The sequence below is a fragment of the Equus przewalskii genome, chromosome 4, assembly GCF_037783145.1.
Source record: "Equus przewalskii isolate Varuska chromosome 4, EquPr2, whole genome shotgun sequence".
Classification (NCBI taxonomy): Eukaryota; Metazoa; Chordata; class Mammalia; order Perissodactyla; family Equidae; genus Equus; species Equus przewalskii.
Genome location: NC_091834.1, coordinates 29,555,363 through 29,576,414, shown reverse-complemented (window position 1 = coordinate 29,576,414; position 21,052 = coordinate 29,555,363). Strand labels below are relative to the sequence as shown.

Sequence of the window (21,052 nt, the reverse complement as noted above, 5' to 3'; positions counted from 1 at the left end):
GTGCCATGTCCGCACCCAGGATCCAAACCAGCGAACCCCGGGCTGCCGAAGTGGAATGTGCACACTTACCCGCTGCACCACCGGCTGACCCCATAGTCATATTTATTCTATAAATTAGAAAGCCTATCCAAAATTTTGTAGAATTGGTAATATAAAAAAATCATGATTAAGAGATTGAATTCTGAATTTGGAAACACCAGCCAAATCTCCAGTCGGATTCTCAGTGGTAGTGTAAGCTTGGGCAAAGTTGTTGTTATTTCTTAATTTCTAAGACCGTACTTTTTCACCTGTCAAATTGGGAATAATAATATTACATTATTAATATTAATATTTGTTTGCCTCATGACATTTTGGGATTTAAATGAGATAACACATATAAAACACCTAGCACAGTACCTGGCACAGAGAAAGTAAATTGTAACTAGTTTCCATTTATAAAGTATGACATTTCATACAGTATTTGTTTGCTTTTGTTTTCTGTTTGTGACTATACAGTTCTGCCAAGCCCATACCTTTGAACATGAAATCTTGCAATTAGTCCAGTGTAAAAAGATAACATTGATAACAAAATATATGCTTATAATGAGAATTGCAAGAATTCAAAAGAGAAAAATATCATGGATTTTAAAGTTAGGAGTCGAGTTGGGGAAAAAATCCAAGATCTTCATTTTAACTACATTTTTATTTAAAAAGGATATTTACACCAGATTTTATATAAAGTCCCTGTGGGAAATATAGGTTAAGGAGTCTGTGTGCTTGGAAATCTTATATACGCAAGGCTACAAGAAGCTGTGAGAATAATTAAAGAACTCGCTCAAGGCAGCACGTGATGAAAAAAGAAAGATTTCACTTTCTCATAACTCGAGTATACTTTTTTCTCACTTTCTTGTGCATAACACATTAACATCCCATCGCTTGTCTTGCTCTTAGAGAAAGTAATGGATCCCACAGCAAAAATTAGAGATAAACTTAGCAAAATTTTCTTAACTGAACTACTTTTTTTTTTTTTAAATTTCTCTTGTCCCTGATGTCTTAATGTTCCTGGTGATTTACTTCCCAAGATGTCCACTTCATATTGTTTTTGCTGGGGGATTGGAATAGAGAACCCTTTCACTGTCGTTTGCTTCACTTGAGTTGAGATGGAATGGTTCCAGTTGTGTAAACAGCTTTTGGTGATCTTCCAGCCTTCTTTCCAGTGCCCCATGAAGATGCAGTTGACTAAGCAGGGCAGAGTGTAGGCAGCTGCTGTACACAATTCCCTCACAGTTCTACCATCTCCCTATGGGCCTTAAGTCTGATTCTAGTCCTACTTCTTTCATAGGTTCAGACAACTAATCATAATTTACTTAGAGGTGTCTTGGGTCATGTACACAAATTGCAGATAGAATGAAGTTAATAGACTCCTTTTATTTTGTGCATGGCCAAAGTCAGTTCTCTTGAGAGGAAAGACTAATTGACTAGTCACCTCATGCATTTATATGCTCAGATGGGGGGGCCTGAAGATAAGAGCAGTAAAGCAACAGCATCCAGTTAACACTGAGGAGTTGACTTTCCTTCTGCCTGAAATTTATCAATTGCAGCAGTTTTTATATCTTTGTTCATTTGTTTGTTTGTTTATTTTTTTAATGGGAGGACTGTGGAGATAGGGGGGTATAGGATTTCCATGACAAAAGAAGTATTTCCCATGTCAGTTATACACTAAGACTTTCATCCATAAATAACTGCTTTCATAAATCTTATAAGGATAGATTACCATATCCTCTAAAGATATTTTTACATGTACTTTTAGAAGGCTATGAAGAAAGCATTTTAAAAAATTTTTAATCTATATTTAATAGAATATTTTGAAGGAACTAATTACTTTTCTCTTAAATTTGTCCGTATATTAGAGAAAAAAGTTAATATGTGTGATATGAGTGGTTTTATGAACATGATTATAACAAAAGAACAATCAAAATTCTTTGGGACACTTACTTTAATGTTTGCTAAACAATTTAACCTATATCCCACACATTGTAGGATACAAGGTTAAAAACACTGCAAATATATAAATTGTTAGTCACCGTATGTATGAATTTTATCTTCTCTCTTCACTTTGCTAGAACTATTTTACTTTCTTAGTTTCTTTTGTTTACTTTTCTGCCATACTATAATTTTTTAAAAGGAAATATGAAATCATAAGGTAGGAAAAAATGAATATTATGTAATTTGCTGTTTAACTAACTATATATGGTCTAGGAGACATTTTATGATACTTACACTAAAAGTAGATTTCTAACACCTGCTAAGACAGTGGTTCTTAATTTCTGGATTACACGTGAAAAATATTTGGAGAAATGACCAAGCTCCTACTTCAGATTAATTTATAAGTGGATTCAACCACACCAGTTTAAACCATTGCTCCTGGTACCATGTCCTACTCAAGCTGTTTAGTCTTATAATAGACCAGACTTAGCTTTTCTTTTTTCCTGCTCTTAAATGAGGTGGTTTCTGTGTGTTTGGAGTGAATCAAGACTTTTGGACACTATTAACAAAATTATGTATTTTCCCTACCCCAATAAAATATATATATTCCTCTTGCATTTTACTTCTAGAATTTGGAGAAAAGAATGAGAGAAAATGTCATGTTTTTCATTCTCTGTGATGCACTTTACCAGGGACAGAAAATAATATTGTTAAAGAATATTTTAGAAGCAGGGGTCAACTTGTCTAGGATGTTTTCTTAGAAATTCAGACTTACAATTTCCTTCCTTTGTAAATTTCCCATACAAACCCTAAACTCTGTCTCCGGCTTTTCCCTGGGACATATTATAGGATTTTCAACATGAGATGTGTGACAAGTCTTTTTTATGAAGTTCTTTCAATACAAATCTTTCTGAATTTATAAGACAAAAAGTAAGACTTCATGGTGGTGTCTTGGGAGAGTTGGAGGAGTAGATTTTGCCAGTGGTCATTTCCTGTCACTTGTATGAGATAATGTGTTTCTTTAGGGAATCAAATTAGTCTCTAATCCTAAATAAATCAGCACAGCATAACTGACTAATAGAAATAATGCGCTACCATTTAGAAACCTGGCTGTATAAGTTCCTCTGGATTTCAGTTCTTATCATATAGGCTATAAAGGTGTTTTCCCATAGAGTATTTACTTCATTTCCCACATGCAGAAATAGTGACAAAAAAGTGTACTGTGAGAACAGAGCATGGAATTTCTGATAGGCTATCCTTCCTCTCCATTATGTATGTTTGGTCTCAGTAATTGCAATGAGCTTTTAAATAAGAACCTTGACTTCAGTGGATTTGGCTACCAGAATAAAATAAATATCAAGGGTGTCTTTCTGGCAATCAAATAAAAACACTTTACTAAAATAATCACTTTTCCATTCCTCCATTATAAAAATATTTGACTTTCAGTGGATATTTTTTCTATCCATCAAAGACCAAATTTCTATGAAAAAAAAGCTTTCAGTTATTTTAAAACTATTTTCCTTCAGTTTTTTAGTGTATTGAGGTGACAGGAGATGGGGTATAGAATTGACCTTTGAACAGGATCAGTTTTCTTTATAACAACACAAGAATCTTCAACATTAAAACAAAAAAAACCCATATTATTCAGTATATTTCAAGGTCCAGCACGTATTTGAATGACTCTTGACCATAACAAAGCATTAGAGTTGACATAGAAAGGAAAAAATATTTTTGAAAAGAGGTTATCAATAAGCAAAGAATTTTGATTTAAAGAAAATATGCTCTTGAGTAGCAAGGGTTTCAGTGAAACAAACCATAGTTGTGTCTTCCTGCAGGAAAGGCTTCTGACTTACTATTTTGTTTGGTTCAGAACTTTTCTATTTATGTTTTATTTATATAGTCATAGAAATCTAGAAAGAATGTAAATCTGATAAGATCACGACAGTAAACCATCAGTTTGTAGTCTTTATGTGGAAAAGAAATAGTAATGTAATTTTTCATTGTTTTGAAAATAGAATTGACAAGAATTTCAGGAGTTGAAAAAATATATACAAATATATAAACACATGATACACATATGTGTGTGTGTCTATGTATATATGCAATGAATGCATATAATGTATTTATAATTAATTTAAAACCAAATATTTCAGTTTTGTTGTAGAGAAGAGATAAGCTTCTTTATACGCAACTGTTTTCTTCCACTGTCTACCTCATCTTCTCCTGTTCATTGTCATTTTCATTCAGAACAAGAAAGGAAAATTTAGATTGACAATGGTTGTGCATAACTAGGATCAACAGTATTATGTCTTGCCTGCAGGATTCATTCACCCAGAGCCGTTTCTATATTACTTTATAAGTTGCTACAGAACTGGAAATCAAAAATTATGAAATATCAGTGTTCACAGTCATGAGGGACTGTCTAGCACTAGTACTATTTGGGGAATGTGTTTTGGCACTTTACAGGCTATGCTGTTGCCTTATAATGAACTGTGCTCCAACTTATCACTAGTGCCTTTATGTCTGACCACTCCTTCTTACGTGTAGAAAGATTAAGATCTTCCTATAAATGCTAGTGTTATTCCGAAAGAACCAGTGATAAGTATAAATTGTAAATTCAAAAAGGACAAATGGAGGCCATTCTATTTTGTTCACTATCATATCCTCAGAGTCTGACACATGAGAGGTATTCAATGAATGTGTTGAATGAATAATAAATGCATGAAGATAAAAAAATTCATTGGGTAGTCATGCTTTATTTCATTGTACCTGCCTTTGTCGATTTGTACCTTAGTTTTGATAGACATTTTATCTCTGAAGCTATTACATCATTAAATGTAGTATAATCATCTAGAAAATAGTGGTATATTTCCATTCATTTTTCAGCCAAGTTAATAAAATCTTACTGGAGTAAGAAAATTCAGTCATCAGTGCCATTAGGAGTCATGGTAAAATTATGTGGGTGGTCATACTGTTACTTTTGAGTTCTTGCTCTATAATTTGAACAGTTATTCCTATGTAATTTCACCATAGCTATGTGGATACTATTCTAGCGTTAATTTTTTTAAGTTAAATCATAACTATATCTGCCTTATAACTGAGCTCCATCTTACTAGTAGTTCTACTATGTTAAAAAGTCTACAATGTTGGTTAATATGTGTCATTTTTACAGGGTGACCCACTGAAGAAATTTCCTCTAGGAAACCTAACTACAATCTATTGGACAAAGTTCTTTCCCTACGTATCTTATTTTGCAATGTTTAAATTGTAATGCATCATCTAAGAAAGAATATTTTATTGCAGCTTGATTGATCTCTGTGCTTGGATATACTGGTGAATACTTTTTTATAAGCCTTTGTAACTAAAGAGAAAAAAAAAACCTGACTGTATTATCAGTTAGACCCTAATTTCCAAATTACCCTTCTGGAACTCTAACTTCTGCTTAGAGACTTGAAGATTTTTAGTTTGGTAATTTTGACTGACATTCTATATGAATTCTACAAAAGAAATGCATGACTCCAAAACCTTCTTTGGAGACCACCAATCTAGAGTTTGCTTATAGCTTAGTCCCAGTAGAAGTAAATAACTCTGTGTTAAGATTTGTAGTTTCTTTTGGAGCTCACAGCTCTCATATGTTTCTGGTTTACATATCCACCCATGTCATTAGAAAAAGTGAAATACAAGATTAAAATACCAGAAGTGATGAGAATTTTAGTCATAATAGAATCATGATATTTTTAGGAACATGTCAAAATTCAAATGGCAGATGCAGAATTTTAATAACGTAAAACTCACTGAGTGGTACCATGACTATCATAGCAAATCATATTCTTCTGAAAATGTTTACACTAACTTTTCATTGGTATCAAATTTTGTATTGCTATCTAAAATTCTGCATTAAACTTGGAAATGTATTCTGTTTTACATTTCACTGAAGATTTCTCTACATAAATGGAAACACTAGGTGAGTAGAGTGAATAGTGAATTCATTTCTTTGATACTTTCCTCTTTCTGCCTATGGTTTACCCTAGTAAGAAACCCATCAAATATCACACATACACTTAGGTCTGACAAACATCTCTCTGTTTTTTCCTACATTAAGACTGTTTCTGTCCTTACTAATGTGTCACTTTAATCATCTCTAGGGCAAGAGAACTTCAAATAATTTCCCTGATTTTGTGTGTGGTTTCTCTGTTGCAGGGAAATATTACCTTATCTGTGAAATGTTTAGTAAGAGCTACTGGAATCATACTTTTTCTTCGTGTAGATATTTAAGAGGTTTCCATTTCATAACTAAAAATGACTAGTCTCATTTTTTCCTATTTTATATTCTTTATTTAAGAATTTTCAACTTGAACAGGGACTCAAAATCCATCCCATATTTTACACATTGACAAAAAACAATTGTCTAAAATAATCTTCAGTCCTTTGAATAGGAAGAGATATATGGGATCATTTAACAGAAATCTCTGAATTTTCAAGTGAAGAAATTCAGTCCCAGAGAAGTGAAATGATTTTAAATGGCTTGCCTAAAGTGACATAGTGAGATACGGCAGAGGGAACCCTAGCTCCAGGTCTCAGGACCTCACTCCAGTGTGTTTCCACTTCACCATGTTACTTTGGGCATAATTGTATTAACTTGTATTAAAATTAAACATACTACTTGATAGATTATAAGACATCCAAGGATATTCAGTGAATCCTTTCCTCTTTCAACTTCATTGTAAAATTCAAGATGTAAAGTACTAGAACAGTGACATAAACTCCCCCAAGTGTGGCTTGGTACTATCTTAGCCCTGACCTTACATGACTTCATTGTGTAGAGTCCCAAAGTTAGAAAGTATCATTCTCTTTCATCACACTATGATCCGTACCTTGCACAATTACCCCATTTATTATCTCAGTGGTAGAAATTACTGACCAAATTTCTCTATGATTTGAGATATGAAGTATCAAAGATAGAATTCTCTCTCTTGCCTTTTAGATACAACAGGATAATTTTACAACATTCTGCTTCTCCCATCTTTATAAAATGCAACTCCATTTCATTTCCACTGCACTTCACCTTTTTTAAATGACTACTGAAGTAAATACTCAGAGTGTGGAAGATCCAGTAGATAATGTTTTACCAAGGATTCCAGAAATCTTTTTTGAAGCTGCTTATCTAAGATCTCAGCGTGCATCTGATTACAAATTGCTGGCTTCCACCAAAGGTTAGTGGGTACCTGTTTGGACAGGAACAGAGCATAATTATTTTTACCCCCGAAGAGAAATGTGAAAGGAGCCTAGAGAGCTCTATAAAGGCTGGCTCCAGACTTGTGCAACACATTTGATTAATGGGAGGTAAGGTTGCTGGTCATTGGTAGAACAAAGGGAAAACAAAAGAGTGTAGGTTGAGTTTCAGTTGATGTTGCCAAGAAGCATTCTTATTTTACCCCACTTCCCTCCCACCAGGAGAATGACATTCTTTACTACCCTATTCCTTTTCACTACTATGACTTTCAGCCCTTTAAGACTGACTCTAAGTACAAAAAGACTTAAGTATATACAGAAGTCTTTCCTTACATAAAATCTGAAGAGGAAAATTGTGTTTAAACATAAAATAATCAGGAAATAAATATGATATTTCTATAATTAAGAGAGAGTTTTTAATACAAAGTATTCTTACATTTTTAGCTGGTATTATAGTTGACACAGTAATAGAAAAAATTGAGCTGCTTTTGGGCTTCTCATTTTCAATGACTTAGACCCATGATACATGCTAACCTGAAATTAATAATTAGATAGACGTGAGCATGTAAACCTAACCAGTTCCGTTTAACAATTAACAACATATAAATGTGTTTCATACCTTTAAAGTATGAAATTTCCTTTTATGGGGGGAAAAGTTATTCTCCCCTTGAAGAAGCTACCTACTTGCTTTCATTTATTCTTAGTCCACTGATTCAAATATCATTTACACATAACTCACAAAACCAGCACTGTGTCAAAAAGATAACAATTCTACACTTCTAGTCTTGAGTTTTGTCCTGAGCTTCAGTTGAAAATTTTCAAGACATTTCCTTTTTAATACCCTATTATCCTCCTTCTGGGGTTCCTGATTTTTATAATGATTCTACCCTAACTTACTTCTAGCCGCCCATACTTAACTCTTGAGTCATCTGTAATTTCTGGCCTCCTATCTTCTTCTATAATCACTCAGTGGAAAAGTGCCATCATTTTTCCCTGTGAAATAGTTCTGTTCCAGTTACTATGTCCATATTTCAGATGTCATACCTAGACTTCCCTACTGACCTCCGAGCTCCACGCTCACCTTCTTTGGTCTATCTTATACACTAGGGCCAAATACATCTTCCTCAGGTACTCTTGAATCATGTCTCACACAAATGTATTCAATAATTTCATAAAACCTATAATGTTTCTTTGCTTGAACAGATAATTTTAATAGCTTCAACACTAACTTCTAAATAAAATTTTTAGACTCATATCCAGTCTCCTCTCTATTTTGGCTCCAATCCTATCTCGCTACACATAGCTTAGGTTACTCCCCTAAACAAACCTTTGGAGCCACCTATATAATCAACCTTCTGAACTCTAAACTTGCCAGCACATTCCTGATTTCGGCCTACTGCTGTACTCTTCCTTTGTTTTGGAAAGTTTTCAACTCTTTTTCAACTACTCAATTTGATCTACATTGCAGTGTCCATTTCAAGGCCTATGAGAATAATATCGTTATTAAAAGGGTAGTTTCTAGATTCAGACTGTTTGGGTTCAAATCCACACCCCAGTCAGTTAAGCTGAAGTGATAAACAATCCACAAATCTCAGTGGCTTTAAAAAATAAATGTTGCTCCTCTCTCATGCTATATGTCGCTAGCAGGCTGGCCGGGGTTTCAAATCTGTTTCTTTCGTTCTCAGTGACATTCAGACTGACAGAGTCTCTTCCCTGCGCAATGTGGCAGTGGAAAGAGAAGACAGATACTGAGACATTGGTTTTTAAAGTCTCCTACTCTTCATGTGACCATGTCCAACTTCAGAGGGTGCAGGGAAATATATCCTATCATGAGTGTGGAATTAGGAAAACTGGAAGTTTTGACAAGATTGCTAGTGAATACAATATTCCCTAAGCTGTAGCATTCCATCTTTACTGTGGAAATAATATCTGTTTTGAAGGGTTGTTTTGAATTTTAAATATGATTATATATCATACAAAGTGTTTGGTAAGAGTCTGGCAATATGTATGCGCTAAATAAATGTTAGCTACATTTAGTTTCTGTGAAATGTTCTCAGAGAATTTAACACAATGGCTGTCTCAGCCTGGGTTTCTTCCAGAGAACACAAGTTGAGACAATGGCTTTTGCACAGGTAGTTTATTTGGAGAAGTGATCCAAGGGAGCAAGAGTGGAGAAGTGGGAAAAGTGAAACTAGAGAGGAGGAGAAAGCAAATTGAATCAAATGTGTGCTAATAAGCTGGTCACCATGTGGCAACTGAAGCTGAGTCCTACAGGGATCCTAAGAATTGTCCACTTGAGGGATAGAAGAGGGGAGTATTTATCCCAGGCTTTGCTGCTCCATTGATCAAGGATTGCCCCATGGGCACTTTACACTTTACACTTCCAGGTTCATGTATGTGAAGTGATCTGTGGGATCTCATAGGCCTTATGTCAGAGAAGCTACAGGATAGAAAGCAAAAGACACAGAACACAGCAGAGGCAGCAATGATTAAAGAAGGGAGGGGAGGGTCGCAGAGACTGAGAAAATTGGAGATGGAGCACAAAAGGGATCTAATACAGTTGGACAACTTGTATTGCTAGTATCCTAAAATGTGGTTTCATCTTTCAGATTTATAATCATGTTAATCAAGCTTACAGAAACTGATGTTTAAAATGCAGAATAGTGTTTGATGAATTATGATAAAAAATTAGATTGTCATATTGTAAAGGACGTTTGTTGCCTTTGCCTATACCCTATCACTTTGCTCCTGGTTTTGGTAAAAGCAATTCAATTTTCCTTTGGAGAACTAAACCCACTAAAAAGTTATTTGGATGAGACAGAGCCAAAGCCTTGCTCCACAACTGGACACATGACTCAGGATAGACAAAGGTGTCTTCAACCCTAGGACTTTTTCTGAAACTATCAGGAAAGCGATGCTAGTTGATGGGATATAAACTGGAACCGTCAAAGTACCTTTTGACCATCACAGGGGGAAAGCTGCCTGAGATGAGGCCAATATAGATAAAAACAGAGCCTAAGGGTAGAGAGATCAAGTTCCAATTAAGTCTTTTGAGTGATGGCATTCACCCAGATTTACTGCTACTCTACCGGCCTAGATGTTTTGGTTCCATGAATCCATTAGTCTCTTTTCTCCTGAGTCAATTTCAGTTACATATCAGTCCTTTGTAACAGAAGGAGTCCTGACTAACAGTCCAGAATGCTTGTCTCATCTGACCATTATATTTGTTTGTCATGCTACACGGAAAGCCAAATTAAAATTAAAAGTATGTGATGAGACTGGAATCAAAATAATGGGAATCTGTTGTGTGATTCATGTGTTTAATGACACCAGGCTTGAACAACTTAATGCATCCCTTTCTACAGGTTATGCCCTTGACCTGGGCAGCCTAGACTCTGGGCAATGCTGCTTTGGACATTGCTTATTTCTATCCCCTCAGGATTTATTTTTCTTATTTATGGCTAGCTACTTCTTTTGCTTTCTCTATGCTGTCTATTTCAAAAAGAGAATCTTGAGGGGGCCGGCCCAGTCACATAGTGGTTAAGTTTGCATGTTCCACTTCAGCACCCTGGGTTCATCGGTTTAGGTCCTGGGCACGGACATATGCACTGCTTATCAAGCCATGCTGTGGTAGCCATCACACATATAAAATGGAGGAAAATGGGCACAGATGTTAGCTCAGGGCTAATCTTTGTCAAAAAAAAAAAGAGAATCTTCACAATTAACTAAATACATTCATGCAAATCCTGAGTCCTTGATGATCGTGGTTACAGAGATTAGTTTGTTTACCGTTTCAGATGTCTCATCACTTGACTGTTATATGGCTCTCTTTTTTTTTTTTTAAAGATTTTATTTTTTTCCTTTTTCTCCCCAAAGCCCCTCTGGTACATAGTTGTATATTCTTCGTTGTGGGTCCTTCTAGTTGTGGCATGTGGGACGGTGCCTCAGCTTGGTTTGATGAGCAGTGCCATGTCCACGCCCAGGATTGGAACAAACGAATCACTGGGCCGCCTGCAGCAGAGCGCCCGAACTTAACCACTCGGCCACAGGGCCAGCCCCTATGTGGCTCTCTTTTTAAGTTTAACAATCTGAAGACCATCTTATTTCCCTTATCTCCAGTTTATCTTTTTCAACTAGAGACAAAATCCATGGACTTTATAGTCAGGTAGATCTGGGTTAAAAACCTTGGTATCATCACAAGTCTCTGGAAGGATTCTTAAGCTTCAGAGTCTCCATTCATAATATGAGAACAATTATGATACTTTAGAATACTTGCTTTTAGGGGCATGAAGATAGAAACACATATATGTAAAATGGTTTTCAAAGAACATGAAATACAGTTTAAAAAAAAGAAAATGCTAACTATTTTCATAATAATTATTATTAGGGATTCTCTTATTGCATTTATTGAAAACTGCCAAAGTGGACCAAGATTTTTTTTTTGAGGGGATAAAGATTGACATACTTAAGAAAGATTATTTAAAACAATACTTTATAATCATTTTACATTATTTTATCTTCTGAATCATTAATATTTTCTGAATTAACTCAAAGTAAACACCGTAAGAGGGTGTTAGTAAATTCACACCTGAATATTTAAGTCTCAAATTGGAGACAGTGCTTTTGAAAATGGAAATAATCTATGCATTAAGATATATTAGCATAAACTTATTGTTCTTATTAAGTGAAAATTTGCATTGAATCAAGGGGAAATATAAAGAAACATCAGAATTACAATTATAGTTTAGCAGTTACCATCAATAGTAGGGGATGAAGTGAGATTTTGCAAGTACCATAGAGAAGAGGGACACACTAGTGATTTGCAATGTGACACTCCACAGGAAGGAAGCAGTGACATTATTCAGTATAAAGCCCTGGTGAGGTAAAGTTATCAGCACCTGAGGAGAAAAGAATGATGGCATTTTACCAAGATAATTACAGAAATTTTGCTTTGTGAAAAGTAGTTTTCAATAATTCACAAACCATGCATGAAACAAACAATTCCTGTTTTGTCCAACAGGAGAGTATTCACCACTAAGACCTGAGGAAGAAGATGGTAGTAAATAGTAGGCACTAGAGTCAGTGAGCAAAATCTTTCCATCTCTTCAGTCACCACAAGTGAGATAAAGGACTTTAGAAAATGTGGAATTTTGCAAGTCTGTGGAATTTCAATTATTATATACCACTTAATACTTACTGTTTTGGTTGATTTGGGCTTCTATAACAGAATCCCATATATTGGGTTGCTTATAAACAACAAACATTTGTTTCTAACAGTTCTGGAGGCTGGGAAGTCCAATATCAAGGTGTTGGCAGATTCAGCATCCTGTGAGGGCCTCCTTCCAGCTTTATAGATGGCTATCTTTTTAGTTTTGTCCTCACATGGCAGAAGGGGCAAGGGAGCACCCTGAGACTGCTTTTATAGACCCTAATCACATTCATGAGGACACTGCATTCATGACCTAATCACCACCCACAGGCCCCACCTCCAAATACCAACACACTGGGAGTTAGATTTCAACATATGAATTTGTGGGGAGGGGAGGACAGAAACATTCAGTCTAGACACTTATTTTATGGTTCCTATATATTTCTTCTTATTTATACTTCTTTTCTGATTATGTCAGGTAAGAGCAAGAGAGTTGTTAGCCATGCTTGTCCCATATTTCAAATAGTCTTAAAAAGTTGAGAAGGGTAAACGAAAATGAATTACGAAGGATTCTTTAGTTGCAAGTAACAGAAACTAATTCTGGCTAACTTAAGTAACACAAGAATTTACTCAAGTGTAAACAGGCTGAACAACAGGCTTCCCAAACATCACGATCAGGGAAGATCTCATGATTTAAAAGGCAATGTCATCAGGCCGCCACCCTCTGAACAAATCTTCTTCAAGTGTTTTCTTTCCTTGAGACTCTTTGCTCAAGAATCAAATTCCAAAGAGAGTCTAATTGACTTAGCTTTGGACACATGACAAACCCTTGGCTGGGAAAAAGAAGAATGCTTTGGTTCACAGTCTGAAGACTAAATCTAACTAGGATGAAAAAGTTTGGGCATGGATAATGGATAGACAAAAAAGAAAAATAATAAAGATGCTAATTACAGCCATAATGTATTAAGCCATTTACCTGGAGAACTCAGAAAATAGATCATTGATCCTGGTGCTACATTTTAAATTTTTTATGTGAAAAATTATAAACTTTCAAGCTGATTTTACTACTTCTTTAGATATATATATATATATATATACATATACATATATATTTGGAAAAAAGTATTCAAAGAACAATATTGATGCACTCATTAGTAAAATAAAAAGTGTCCACTTTCAAATAAAAATGTGTGGTTTTCAATAAAAAATATCAAGCTTCACTCCTTCTGAGTTTTAATCTCCTTGTCTGTGAAATGAGAGATTGGGACTAGATAATCTCCGACTCCTACGTTCTTTAAATCCATGAAGTTAATGACCCACTACAAGTTAGTCTCAAATATAAAAATACTTTTCAGAGATGTTTAGAAACTAAAAGTCACCCTTTCATACTTTGGCTTGTGGTCCAGAGTGGCTGGGCTTAGGGAAGTAGGTCAGGACATGAAATGTCCTCCCTGAAACGAAGAGTAAATCCCTGGAGTCTATCCTAGGTCCTTATCGGCTGAGCAGCCTGCCACAGTCATAAGAGTGAAATCATGGACTTTTCAGAGCAAGCACAGTTATATATCTTGAAATTAGTGAATAGAAACACAATTGATATTATCTGATTTTAGCTGCTGTCTTTCCTCTTGTTAAAGATTCCCATTCCTTACTTTAGAGTAGGAATGAGAAATATGAATCTGATGGACATACACAAAATTAAAATATAGACATTAACAACAGAGATAGGCCCTTATTATATTTCCCAGCAGATATTAAACCAGCAGGCATTTTTGATGGGAACATTTCCTCATGCGTGTTTGCATGATGTCAACTGAAAACGTAGTAGAGAATTTAATTCATGATAATTACGGTTTAGAATACATATTTTAGTAGAGGATGTCTTTGGTTTCTATTATTCCAACCCTTGTAAGGAAGCCAAAATTTTCAGCTAAACAACAAGACAAAGAAACTGATAAAAAAAAAAAAAAAACACAAAAGAAATAAACATTTTTTGGTGAGGAAGATTGGCCCTGAACTAACATCTTTTGCCCATCTTCCTCTTTTTGCTTGAGGAAGATTGTCCTTGAGTTAACATCTGTACCAGTCTTCCTCTGTTATCTATGTGAGATGCCACCACAGCATGACTTGATGAGCAGTGTATAGGTCCACACCCAGGATCCAAAGCTGTGAACCCCAGGCCCCAAAAGCAGAACGCGTGAACATAACCACTGTGCCATTAGGCCAGCCCCAAGAAATACGCTTTTTAATAAACTTTTAAGTAATATTTTATTGGCAATATTTGGTGGCTTTCTTATCAGAAATCCAATACTGATTTCTTTGGCCTGTGTAGTTTGAAGTTTACAGACTTTCAAAAGCACAGTAGGGACCGCAGGGGAGGAAGGAATGAAAGAGGAAGAGGGAAAGTGAAAGATTGAGTAGAGTGAGCAAAAAATTAACACATATCATTTAAAAGTCAGTGACTAAGTTTACTTCACTCCGTTCTCTCCATTCAATCCAAAAGAAATGAATGCATTTTTTAATAAGCAATTTACAGTATGTGATGAAAGAATATAAAATGTGTTAAATCAAATAACTGATGATTAAATGCTATCAAATCGGCATGGAGATGTTTTAATCAGTCATTATTCATTTATTATTGGGGAAGTTCAATTTAACACTGTGTTATTCAACACTGCATTCATCAATTCTTTTTTTAAATTTGAAGTCTACCTACTATACTTATATTTTATTTGTTTAATTATTTAGTAGTAGTATTATACAGGTACCATAACCATCTGTCATAACTTAGGGAAAATAGAAAGGAAAATAATTGAAATCCATCACTATATTATCCTTTAATACAATTAGTTTGCCTTCCTCTGGCTTGTCCTCAGCATGTATATGTAGCACATAATTTAACATGTGAATTTTTGGGATTGGTACCGTCTCACTTAACACGTTAAGTAAACATTTTCATGTCATAAAAATAGAAATAATACCCATAATATTTAGTGGCAATATAATGTTCTGTCATGTATCAGATCTCTCAAAATTTATTTAGCCACCACCAATCTTGGACTGTAAAGCCAATTTCCATTTTCTTTGTACAAGGATTAATATTGTAATGAAAATTACATCTTCATATTTTTTCCATATTTCCTTAGGATAGATATAACACTTTTTGATAAAGAATATGAATATTTTTGTATCTTTTGTTTCACATTAGCAAATTGCTTTCTGAAAAGGCAGTCTGATTATAGTCCTACTAACAATATGGAACTTCATTTACCTTTAACAATCTAATTAATGAAAAAATTGATACTTCATGGTTATTTTAATTAGCATTGCTTCATATAGTTCTGAGGAAACTTTGCTCCCCATTTTTTCATTATTCATTGTTGATTGTTTTCTCTATTTTGTGAATTATTGCTTTCTTACATCCCACTTATCTAAGGATTCCTTTGGTTGATTTGGGGGCACCTAAATATCCATGAGGCAAAACAGTTGTCTCAAATTGCTATATGACTATCTCAATGGTATTATCAGTCTCCATAAAAATTCATATAGATTTGCCTTGTCCTAAATGTGCAGTGTGTGGGATATAAATGATAATTCCATTTCAGTCTTAATCATTGAGAATTAATGATTATATACAAAAATATGGACTATATATGTGAGTATAGTTCTTTACATTTGGTCTCATATTTTAACTTGTTTCAGATAAAGAAAGCGTCATACAACAGTAACATGAGATAGGCAGACGAGTTTGCGTATGTTGTTATATTTAACTTCAGAGGGGGAACCTGGGTCTGTCAGTGAGAAAGGGCAGGATCTCCAGTAAAGAAGAGAAACACTGTTGACTCTCTGACAATGAGGATGAGGGGCACACTTCCCTTTAAGAGACACACAAGTGTGTTGTTGTAGCTATGGAGTGCTGCTTATGTTGTGGCATAGTTCAGAAAGGTGCCCAGATATCTGAAAGAAAAATGAAACATTTAGTCATCACTCACTCTAAGTTGTTATTTTATCAGCATAACATGCAAAAACTGGTTTTACTAATGTGTTTTTAATGGTCATACAGGCTCTGCTGGCATGTCATTCTGCACCTAAAATGTTTGGAAGGATTATATATTGCTAAGGGTGAAATATGAATAAATATTTAATTGTAAAATAATTTCTGGTATACAGGTTGGGCCCTAAGGTGATCCCATCCCCTGAAACTCTTAGCTCATCCCCTGAATTGTGTATTTGGGGGAATCTGTTTACACACTCCTATTCATGGATTGTCTTGCTTCATTTCATATAATGACTTTCAATTTTACCTCTGCTCAGTAATTGCATTGAATACTTTATCCATCCAGGATACCCAGACACAAATATTTTGAAGAAAATTTCCAAAAATAGTTATAGAAGTTCTTTGGGGATTTCCATGTTACAAATCACAGTTTAATACTCTTTCCTTCTAGTATTATAGAACTATATGATTTAAAGAGTCGAACACATTCTGACTAATGTTGAATGAAAAAAACATGTCTAGAAATATTCCTAACAAGATATTTTGAAGTCTAATTAGATAATGCCTTATAAGGAAGTTTTCATTGAGCTTTAATTAGCCTACACAAATTCATGCCTAATACTGTAATTAATAATTCCACTTTCATATGGAGAACTTTTAAATATTTTCATCCAATTCCTGGAAAATATAAATCAGGTTTAAAGCACGAGAATTACACCTTTTCCTATTTTATCCTTTTGATATTCATTTTTCTACCTATTTTATTTTATGGTTGAATATTTTGACCCTAGTTTTATTTTCTGGTTTTTAAAAATTAAGTACATAATTGACCTAATTATCCATTATAACCTACAAGCCTTTTTTAACTATTAGAAGGATAGGGAAGTAAATCATCTAAGTGATTTGATTAAAAAAGCTTCCAAATTTCCCTGATCCAGCATCACTCACTGAAAGGAAAGCTTCCAGTATTTATTGAGACAGTTTTACAATGAAAAGCTTACTTTTAAAATCCATATGCCTTCAAGCTGGATAAATTTTTAAGCCATTAAGATAATAATTTATCAAAGACTAACACTGCAAATCACTTCACAAAACACTTGGGAGATGGGAAAGATACCTTTCATTGGGAAGGCATGAAGAAAGAATCATGGGACATGTGTCATGGTAAGAGATGTTTGTGAGCTGAAGATAATTGTAGAGGTAATGCCAGCTAGATCATTGATCACAGTGAGAGGGGTGATGCAAACATAAAATGGGGCCAAGAAAAGTCTGCTTATTTCGTATTTTTCCCTAAGTTATCGATGCATCTTATGCCATTCGTCTCTTCAGCTCTGCTGTAATCCTGCAGGTAGTCTGAAGAGGTATCTTCATATAGTAAATGTAAAATGCTATACTTCATAGTAAATCCACAGAGAGAACTCTTGAATTTGTAGGTGGAATTGTGTTGTCCTTGCACCTAACGGCAGGTATTACCAACGGCCAACTGAATTTAACAGTTAAAGTTGTGGCTGAAGAATAAACTTTTTTATGTAAATGTTGAATATTTTATATGGCAAGTAAACATCTCACTGTTAATCAGTATTCAATTTCATTGAGACTTTTTCTAGGAGGAAATTTTTGATTACCAGATCTCTTCCTTTCTTTCTCATTGATGACTCTATACTATTTTGTACAATTTTGCAAATATCTGAACACCTGTGATTATTCTTATTTGGTATATTTAAGCAATGAATAGTCTTGATACATGTTTTGAAGAGCTTATCTAGAAGAGAAGACATACAGTAATAAAATATTTTCAGGTACATTTTAGTAAATAATGAGATGCATAAGATACTATGGAAGCACATAGAAGTCTTTCAGGAAGATGAGATGCTTAATTAGGAGTAAGGAAGGCCAAGAATGAGAGTGGTGGGGAAGCCAGTTTTGGACTATAAAGAGTCAGGCAGAGATAGCACAAAAAAGACAATCACACGGATGTAATGATGGGTAACAGAGGTAGTTCAGTAATGTTGAAATGTAAAAATTGGGCAGGGATACTTCGGGTAGGTGCAGCTGAACTCAGGGACTAAATCACGGAGCGTCTTATATGTCATTATGTCAACACGACCTAGTACTAGTGATAGTTATGAAACAAAGGAACAACGTGATCTTATTTACATCTCAGATGTGACCCACTGGGATAGCATGAGAAATTATTTGGGAAGGTATTGGGAAGGGAAAGAACATTGGCGGGGAAACTAGAGATGTGAAATAATCTACAGGAGTAAGATTAGGGGCCTGAACTAAACAAGCAGTGTTTTCGATAGAGTGAAGGGACAGATTTATAAAATATGTGTAAGGTATGATTCACAGAACTCAGTAACCAACTGAGTGGCTACAAATGAGAGGATTGGAGGAATCCAGGGTAACTGCCAATGTCTTATTTTTTCAGAAATTGGATGGTGAAAGCACCATCCAAAAAAGGGATGCTGGAGTAGGAGTGACATGTTGTGTGTGAGGTGTCGTGGGAACTTCAAATACAGGTAACGTTAGGCAATGGGTTTTGTAAGTCTGGATCTCAGGGGTTCTCAGTGTTAATACCTGTTTCTTTCTTCCGTCATGCAGAATTATAAGACTTCTTCTGAGCTATTCCTCGTCATCATTTTGCTGGCTACCCTTCTTCTTATGGTTTTGCAGTTGCACTGTAAAGTCTGTGAGGATACAAACAGTGTCTCATTCATGTTTCTTCTAACAATTAGCACAATTTTATGTTCCTTTTGGCACTCAAAAAAATGTTAAATCACTCCTTTCATTTGCTAGACATTGAGGTTACGAAGATGAAAAACAGGCAGTCCCTGCCCTCAAATGGCACACAGCCTCACTGTACAAACAAGCAAACACATAATTACTACTCTTGACACCTGTAATATTGGAGAGGCTACAAAGCAAGGAAGAAGCAGTCATTGATTTTGCAGAGGGTAGGAGTAGGTGGGGACTTTTGAGCTGAGTTTACCATGCAAGGCCCTATAGGGCTACTGCCTCAAGATGCCACTTTCACTGCAAAATGTAAAGCCTGAATGAGTAAGCTAGCTCATTCCTTCTTACTGCATAGCAGCTCAAAGAGAACAGAAGCTTATTTTTTTCCCGACATTACCAGTTACAGATAACACTATGGCTCAGTTCCACAATATGAGAGATGGACACCAATTCCTTTAAATTTTACTCTCCCGTCCCCTAGGTCTTTCTCTACCCAGCATGGTCAGAGCATACTCACTAGCATCTTGTCCCCATACTGATCCATAGAGAGGGGGAAGATAGAAAATAGAGGGCAGACAATTTTCTTTTTACAAGATATTGCCCTGAAGTTGTCCACATAAATTCTACTCATAATCCCTTGCACAAATTTATTCTCAAGACCAAAATAAGATGAAGAGAGGCAGAGAAATAGGTTTCTAGAAAAGCTGCCACGTATTCTGAAAAATCATGGGAGTTTTATTATCAAAAGGAATGAATGACGTTGCCGGCCCCATGGCCTAGTGGTTAAGTTCAGAACGCTCTGCTTTGGCGGCCTGCCTTCGGTTCCCAGGTGTGGACCTACTCCACTTGTCAGCAGACATACTGTGGTGGCAACCCACATACAAAATAGAGGAATATTGGCATGGATGTTAGTTCAGGGCAAATCCTCCTCAGCAAAAACAAACAAACAAATAAGAAATGAATGAAGAATAGATAGTGGAGGGTTATATTACCTTCTCTGTCATAATCACTTAATCCCATTATCATTATAGGCAATAGAACCATTATTATCAGAAATTATATCACATCTATGATGTCAATTGTTTATCCTGTTCTCTGATCCAGTAATTTTATTCTTGCAGTTCACTTGCTCTAGTACTCCCCACTACCACAATTCTTCAGATTATCCATGAACTTGAGCTCACCACTTTTCTCAATGACTTCTAGCTTCCTCCTCTCTTTTCCTTGTCCAGCTTAGAATTCTATGATCTATTATGTCACAACATTGAGAATCACCTTAGTACCCTTGTCTTCTTCTAACTGTATCATAATTATTTAACGAAAATCCAACTCGATCTGAGCCAAATTATCCATCTCCTCTGGGCCTATATCTTTTAAATGTTTCTAGAGAAAAATTGAGAAACTGAGATGCTTGACTTCATTTTAAGTTCATTATCATAAATTTCATGCAGGCAAACAATACCAGCCTGAGATCCCATTATATTCTCTTCATAAGCTTTTACAATCCCATACTGCAAGGTGAGGAGGTTATACCTCTCCTCTCAAACCTCTTGCACCCTGTGGGGAACCACCCTGAACAATTTCAAGGGCTTCATTTACAGTGAAAATGCTGTTCCCCAACCCTGAACACTCCTTTTGTTCACCCAACCTTGTGGCTGATGGCCTTATACTTCAAACATGGATTCCTTCATGTTTTCTAAAGCAAATCCACAAGTCAACCTGCAGCTACCAAGGTTTTCCAAAGAGAAAACATCTTTCTATATACCAAAAGAAATTTCAGACAATGCACTTTTGAGTTATGTTCAAGGTCACATTATGTTCAAACATTTCCCCGAATCTTCTATTTCATCCTTTCTAATAGTGTATTACCATCAGCATACTCTATTGGCTCTAATATGGACTAAAAATCTTCCTTTCCATCTGTGTCAACCTCCAGATACTGCTCGGTTTTTCTGCTTTCCTTTACAAAAACATTC

The 21,052-nt window shown here is 35.3% G+C and overlaps 1 long non-coding RNA gene across 1 annotated transcript; it reads right to left on the bottom strand.

Moving 5' to 3' along the window:
* Window positions 1-16,090: 16,090 nt before the first annotated feature.
* LOC139083109 (uncharacterized) lies at window positions 16,091-20,306 on the bottom strand. The gene is made up of 3 exons (XR_011539678.1): window positions 20,261-20,306; window positions 18,921-19,030; window positions 16,091-16,300 (listed from the first exon to the last, which is right to left on the bottom strand). It is a non-coding gene; the product is annotated as an uncharacterized lncRNA (long non-coding RNA).
* Between the last annotated feature and the right edge of the window lie 746 nt (window positions 20,307-21,052).